We start from the raw sequence: 8,284 nt of genomic DNA, 5'->3' as shown, positions 1-8,284 counted from the left end.
CCAGAGAAAAGAGCCGTTAAATCCTTATTGGAAACAGGAGGCATAAGATCTTTGATTAAGGGGTTTGACCCAAGAGATGCCTCTTTGAATCTTGCTCTTTGACTGGCCCAGACTCGAATGTGACCTTCCATGTTCCGGCTGATTTCAAGGAGCGTATTCTTCGAAAACTGGAATGAGTTCCCTTGATTGAGTAAAAAATTCTTCTTGATTGACCATTAATGATTGTAACTGAATCTTCGTTCACTCCTTGAGTTGAGCTGCCTCTTAATGATTATTAATGTAGTAACCAATTCTTTCTTCTTTCTTTATTTTGAATCCAGTAGCAATCTTGCTAATTATCTTCATTCTTTCCTTTTTGTTTACCCTGAAAATATAATAGAAGATAATATTGTCATCATTGAAACTTAACCTTAAAACCTAACAATCTCCCCTTGTTGATGATGACAATCAAGAGCGAGTAAGCAGGATTTAGAGAATCTTAAGATACTTCCCTTTAGGAGTTGCTCCCCCTGAGCTAGTGTTTCCCTTGAGTTGAATTATTCCTATGTTTGGAAAGATGTGCTCATGTCTCCCCCTGAGTGTTTACTCCCAGTTTTTCTTCCCCTTTGACATCAATAAAAAAAAAGAGGAATAACATACAAAAACACAAAGCATATATAATAAACATACTAAAGGGGTTAGAGCAGTAGAGCCTTCAGCAGAGGCTTAAGTTAGTACAGACCCAAAAAGTAATAGTCTAAAAACCACACAAAAAACATAAGTTGTTTGTCACAAAACAGCCAGAGATAATTAATGACGTCCCAGAAAGTATTTGAGGGTGTTGATCACTTTGGTGCAGAAGGAGTCATCGGAGTTGTCAACATTTTTGACGAGTTTGTCCATTTTTTCAGTCATGGAATTGAAGGCCCTTTTTCCCTGTCTCCTTGTAGCCCCGATGTCTATCCGTAGCTTAGCTACATCGGTACATGTCTCCTTAGTGACTTCTTTTAATTTATTTACTTGTTCTTTCATTTCCACCAGTAGCAGCTTGACTTCATCAAGTTATTGTTGAATATGTGGAAGACTCTGGGAGGTAGTCGACTGAGGGACTGGTTGATCAACTAGAACATCTACAGGAGCTGGAGCACTTTCAACCTTGGCCCTTTTAACCCATCCATTTTCACCCAATGAGTAACCCATCATAGAGAAGGTTGTTTTATCATAGGTACTAAAGATGTGCTTGGGAGTAAAGGGTGCTAAATCAACCTTCATAACTTCCAGAATATGAGAGACAAGAATGTCATAGGGCAGACAAACAGCAGACGAGGAAATCTCCCTGATACTCTCAAGCATATATTGACGGATCCATACAAACCAATTAAGGCGCTTGTTGTTGACCAGACAGTAGAGGACAAAGACATCTCTAGTGGATAATGAACTTAGGGACCCAGACCTGGGAAGTAAAGTGGTGGAAATCATGTGGGCCAAAATCTGGTGTTCAAATTTCAGATTTTTGGGGCCAATATCAGGGGGATTATCAGACAAAAAGGTTTTTGCTTCTTCAAAAGACACATCAAAATCTTTGGACCAAGAATTTTGGATGAATATCATACCTACTAAATTTGGCAGAAAAGATCTTTTCAAATTGGTGGGATTCCAACACAATTCTAGTATCTAAGACCATAGACTCTAAGTCATCCTTATCAATCACAAACAGATTTGCATAAAACATTCGCACAGGTTCTTCATACACAGAATTTCCAAGAGTGTCAAACACAGGGGAAAGGTGTTGGAAATTAAAAATTTCAGTCACATCACAACGAAGACTTTGCATAAGAGAGAGACTTACACATCGTCCATAAGCCATGGATTTTGACTTATAGGACTCAAACCTTGCCTTTTCACTGGGACCATAGAAGATCAGCTTGTCTTTTGGACCGAAATCCAAGCATTTTCCCTTTTTGCATGCAGCCTTTTTGGGGATTTGCTCCATGGGTCGTTTTCCGGCCTTTTTCTGGCTAATGGGTTAATCTTCAGATGAAGCACTGTTGTCATTATCGGTCTTGAGTAAGTCTGAATCAGTAGATGATTCTACATCCACCGTTCCTTCTGTGTTGGTTTTTTTTTAAACCTACGACTTCTTCTGGTTGGAGAGTAAGGATTTCTTTTGGCCATGGAGAAAAGTGAAGGAAGATGTAAGTCAGAAAGGTGTTTGGTAATAAATTAGGAAGGTGTTTTGGGAAGATAGAGGTTTTTATCAAGCATTTAAGAAGAGTGAAGAGGCGTCTTGGTTATCGGAAGGGTCAAGTACAGACGGAAGTGATGGTTTGGAGTGACTGCACGTAATAATTACACCTTTACAGAAAAATTAATTAGTACACGAATAATTAAGGAAATAAAATATACAAAAATCATACAGAATAATTTAAACAATTTAACAGGCAATTGGTTTATGAATTTGGCAGAATGCCAATCTTTTTCCGAAGGATACAAAATCTCTCTTCTAAAAGAGGTTTAGTAAAGATATCTACAAGTTGAGAATCAGTACTAGTGAATTCTAATGCAATATCATCTTTGCAACATGATTACGAATAAAATGATGTTTAATTTCTATATGTTTTGCCCTAGAATGATGCACATAATTTTTAGATAGACAGATAGCAATTGTGTTGTCACAAAAAATAGGAGTAGCAGTAAGACATAAATCATAATCAAGGAGTTGATGCATGATCCATAAAACTTGTGTACAACAGGTTCCAACAGCTAGGTATTCTGCTTCAGTTGTTGAAAGAGCAACACAATTTTGTTTCTTGATGTGCCATGATACTAAGGCATTTCCCAGTAATTGACATGTCCCACTGGTACTTTTCCTATCAGTTTTGTCTCCTGCAAAATCAGCATCTGAATAACCTCTTAAAGAAAAATTGTTAGATTAATCATACCAAAGTCCGAATTCAGTAGTACCAATTAAATATCTAATAATACGTTTGACCACAGTCAAATGTGATTCCTTTCGAGCTGACTGAACTCTAGCACATTTGCATATACTAAACATAATATCTGGTCGACTAGCAGTTAAATAGAGTAGAGATCCAATCATTCCTCTATACATGGTTTCATCAACTATTTTTCTATTGTTGTCATCATCTAGCACAGTAGTTGGACTCATATGAGTACTAATAGCCTTAGCATTTTCGATTCCAAACTTTTTGATAAGCTCCTTGGTGTATTTTGATTGGTTGATAAAGATTCCTTTAGGAGACTGCTTGATTTGAAGTCCAAGGAAGAAAGTTAGTTCTCCCATCATGCTCATCTCAAATTCACCTTTCATGGAAAGAGCAAATTCTTCACAAAGAGTGGTGTTAGGACTTCCAAAAATAATATCATCAACGTAAATTTGAGTAATGAGATTACCAGAATTTGATTGCTTAATAAAAAGAGTTGTATCTATGTTACCCGTTTGAAACCTTGACTTAAAAGAAATGAACTTAAACTTTCATACCAAGATCGCGGAGCTTTTTTGAGACCGTACAGGGCTTTAGTAAGCTTGTATACATGGTTTGTAAAAGTAGCACTTGCAAATCCAGGAGGTTGCTTTACGTACACTTCTTCAGATATAAAACCATTTAAGAACGCATTTTTGACATCCATCTGATACAGTTTGAATCCTTTGTGGGCGGCAAAGGAAAGTAAAATTCTGATGGATTCAAGTCTTGCCACAGGTGCAAAGGTTTCATCATAGTCGATTCCTTCTTGTTGAGAGTAACCTTGAGCCACTAGTCTTACTTTATTTCGAACGACTTGGCCTGATTCATTCAGTTTGTCTCTGAACACCCATCTAGTCCCAACAATAGAGGAGTTTTGAGGTTTTGGAACTAATTCCCAGACTTTGTTTTTCTCAAACTGATCTAATTCTTCTTTCATAGCGTTGATCCAATGAGAATCTTTTAGAGCTTCATCAATCTTCTTGGGCTCAATTTGAGAGATGAGAGCTACATGAGACTTGTTCTTTTGAGATCTTCTGGTAGTTATTCCTTCATGTGGATCTCCAATAATGAATTTGTGAGGATATCCTGGTTCATTCCTCGATTCATTTGGAGTATTCCCAGAAGTTATGTTAGTCGACTGATCTGGTTGAGATAAGTCATGATATTCTGAAAGAGCTTCAGCTGGTTGATTCTGATGATTAACTGCCTCAGTTTGATGATCTTTTCCTACAATAACAGATTTTGGAGCACACAAAATTTCCTCATCTTCAGGAACATGTTCATTCCTTGAGCGAGGATTAGCATCAATAAAAACAACATGAATAGATTCTTCAATGCATAAGGTTCTCTTATTGTAAACTCTGTAAGCTCTACTAGAGGGAGAGTAACCAAGAACTATACCTTCATCGATTTTCGGATCAAACTTGCCCGGATTATCCTTACCATTGTTATGAACAAAACATTTGCATCTGAAAGAATGGAAGTGTTGATACCCAATTTTTTCCTGTATTTTTTATATGCAAAACACCTTTCAAAATAGCATATATATGTATATATAAGTATATTCCAAGGTTACATTATTTTTGCTTAATTTTTCAAAGATTTTCAAATCAATTTACTGCCTTATTTTATTAAGAAAAACCCAATAATTATTCCCAAATTTTTATTTTAGTGATTTATTTATTGGATTCTCATGTTTATATTAAAATATAGCTAAGACATTTTTCACACATTTTTTTACAATTTTTTTTTTTTAAGGATAAAATTGCATAATTACAATATTAGCCATTTTTATGTTTAAATCCGTCTCATGTTTATAAAATGGGATTTTGTATTTTTAAATTGATAATTATACGTTATAAGTCATTTTAGTACTTTTAATTTATTTTCAGAAATTTTTCTATTATTTTATTTATAAATTAAATGGGAAAAAGGGGCTATTTAACTTATAGCCACATTTGGCCTTTTAATTTGGCCTGATTAAACCCAATACCCAACACAAATTAAACCAACCCAAGACCCAAGCCCAATCTTAAATCTACCCGACCCAACCCGGACTAAATCCTAGTTGTTGATCATTTTTTATCAACGGTCCAGATTCACCCTTACCAAATTAAACCAAACGACCCCCCAAGACCCCTCTCATTCTTCACTCAACCGACTCTCTCTCTATCTCTCTATCTCTGGTTCTCTCTAGAACCTTCCCCTCATCTCCGATGAGTTCTATCCATCTTTCACGGCCACCTCTTAGCCTGAATCCATGGTGGTTTCACCACCCACCAGCCTTCTATGGCTCCTCATGCTTGGTTATTGAAGTTTCATGACTTGACCACGAAGAGCTGGGTCCAAACCCTTGTTGATTCAAGTTTCACGGCCATCTCCGGCCTTGCTCTAGTAAGCCATGTCTGTTTCGAGCCTGACCTCAACTCCTCTTGCTTAGATCCAAGCCTTTCTCACCGTTTGGGTTTCTCTGAAACCCTAGCTTTTGAGGTTTTTCTGATCTCTGTAGATCTATTCCAGATCCATGTTTTCCCTATGCTTTTAAATGATTTTCTGATATTTCTTTCAAAAGTTATGCTTTCAAAGCCTTTATTTTCCGATCTAGGGTTTTTAGATGTTTCTCTGATTTTTCTCTTTCTTTTGTGTGTTTCTTCTACTATGTTTCTTCAACTGTGTTCTTTGTGTTTCTTCTACTACGTTTCTTCTACTGTATTATCGTTAAGTTTCTGCTACCATGTTCTTATCAGTTTCCTCTACTGTGTTTTTAAGTTTCTGGTACTGTGTTCTTAATCAGTTTCTTCTACTATGTTTCTCATTAGCTTCTTCTACTATGTTTCTTTTACTGTGTCTCGCATGTTATTCTTTTACTATGCTTCTCATGAGTTTCTACTACTGAAAGAGCATGCTAAGGGTCTCAGTTCCTTTCTGAGACCTCTAAACCTGTTTCGATTAGTATATTTTCCTTGATTGCTTGTCCTCTCACCTCTGCACTCGATTGATGGTAAAACCCCTAGAATTTGGGGGTTCATCTGAGTTTTGAGACCATTGGCTATGTGATTTGCTTGTGCTTCATCTCTGAACTTGCCTAATTTCAAAAAACCTAATCTTTTGGACCTATTTGAGTTCCTGGAGTTGTTTCATCTACTGCTTCATTAAGTTTCAAAATCATTGTTTCAATTTTGTTTCTTTATATGATTCTGACTTTTGCTAAACTCTATAAGACCTTTTACTTGACCCCTTTTCGCATGCCTGATACTTGTGCGCTCTTTATATGTGTTAAACTTCCCTCTAAAAGGGCTTTCAATTTTTGATTAATTTCAGACTTCCTTTGTGCAAGTTTGATTGATTTCTTTCCTTGTTTGTTGACTGCCCTGTTACTCGACTTAAGTTAAAAAAACTTTTCTTAGCTTTTCTGACCTGTTCATTCATGGACCAGTGATTACAAAATCTCTAATACTTGATTTACTAGCTACTAATTGATTTCTCTTACCTTATTTATGTCACCGTGTATTTCAAAGCTCTGCCCCTAAAATAAACTTCTATGTATTTACCCCTAATTGCCTACTTTGCACAAGATGTTTATTTGATTTCTTTCCTTAAATAGTTTTACCTTTTGAGTCCGAATTCTTTAATTAAAGGAAGTCTTGTGTTCATTGATTCTTAATTGATATCCAGTTCCTTAATTGTTTTCTTACCTTATTTCTGCCTGTTTTTCGCACTATAAACGACTCTTTCATTAGCACACCCATCACTCATAGTCTTTCTGAACTTACACTTACACGCAATAGTATTTTCTCTTATTCTCTATTTGTTTCTTTGAAAATGGTATGTCCTGATTTAAGCTTTAGCACCACAAAAAAAGTGTTTATTTACTGCTTTCGTATCTATGTCTACTCACTCTTTCTATATAGTTCAACACTTACTTAGCATGTTGATTTCTTTCTGCCTGTTCTATTCTAAATCCCAAACCCCTGCCCCTATGTGTTTGAGCTATGGTTTAAGGCATGACAATATGCAAATTATTGCCCATGAATTAAATTTGATCCCTTGGGATCCTAACATCTAAATAGTGTGTTCTAACAGGCTTATGGGTGTGCTGGCATTCTCCATTGTTGGGCATACCCACAGCCTGCCCTTGCCTCTTTCAATTTCCCTATTCACCCTGAACCCCTTATGTGTACTTATCTGTAGCTCTTTCCCTCTCCTTTCCCCCTTTTAGAATTTCGTTTTTGCACTTGCACACTCTCTTAGTCTTTAAGTTCTGCCACTCTCTTGTGAGCCTTGCCTTGGGACCCTTTGAGCTCCCTATGAACTTGGACACTTGAGGTCTGGCCCTTTCACACTGCACTTGTCCTAATCTGATAATACATTTGGGTATGAGCATTGCCCGGAGTCCTTTTTGAGGCTCTTAGGGAACTTTGACACACTCGAATGGGAGAAAGGCTTTGGATCTTGATCTTATGGAGTTGGTTTACCTCATATTTCAGACATGAAGTCTGAATCAGGCTCTCCTTTGGCTGTACTTTTATTTACATTTTTCTGATGTATTTTACTTTATTCTGGGCTGTAATAATTTGTAATAAACTCTTGAGGTTGACTAGTGAAAAAGGCGGGTAACTATGTATGCAAAGGGTAGATACCATGCCTATAGGTCATTCTAAATTCTGCAACTCTCATATTGAACTCATGCCTATAAGTCATTCTGAAATCTGCATGCATATAGAAATCATGCTTATAGGAATCATGTCCATAAGTATGGAAATCTAAATTCTGCATATGCATATAGAAAATATGCCTATAGGTCCTTCTAAATCTTGTATATCCATTTTCATCTAGAAATCATGTTCATAGGTCTTAAACAATCAATTGCATATAGATATCATGTTCATGTCTTAAAACAAATTCTGTCAATTAGATATCATGTTCATAGGTCTTAAACAAAGTTCAGTACCTAGAAATCATGCCTATAAGGTTTCTGCACTTTTAAGGCTTCTGACCAACTACGCGTAGAAAGCATGTCTATAGGAATTATTAATCGAATCTGAATCGCTTCATTCACGTCTAGAGATAAACTAGTAATAACAAGGATCATCATTTGCAGAACTCATGACCTTCGTAAAAAACTTGCTTTCTTTAATAATCCGACAACCTTTTTAACCAGTACGTATTCAGTTTATTATTATTGCTTTCTGAATTCAGTAGATACCATGCCTATAGGATCCTTGCCCAACACTTAGGCAAGCCTTAGGGCGAAGTTATAAACTGAATCTGTGCTATTAACTACAACTAGCAGGCAAGCCTGATTCGGGCTTCTTATC

Source organism: Nicotiana sylvestris, chromosome 8 (genome assembly GCF_000393655.2).
Source record: "Nicotiana sylvestris chromosome 8, ASM39365v2, whole genome shotgun sequence".
Classification (NCBI taxonomy): Eukaryota; Viridiplantae; Streptophyta; class Magnoliopsida; order Solanales; family Solanaceae; genus Nicotiana; species Nicotiana sylvestris.
The sequence above is the reverse complement of the archived record's forward strand: the minus strand, read 5'-3'. Positions refer to the sequence as shown.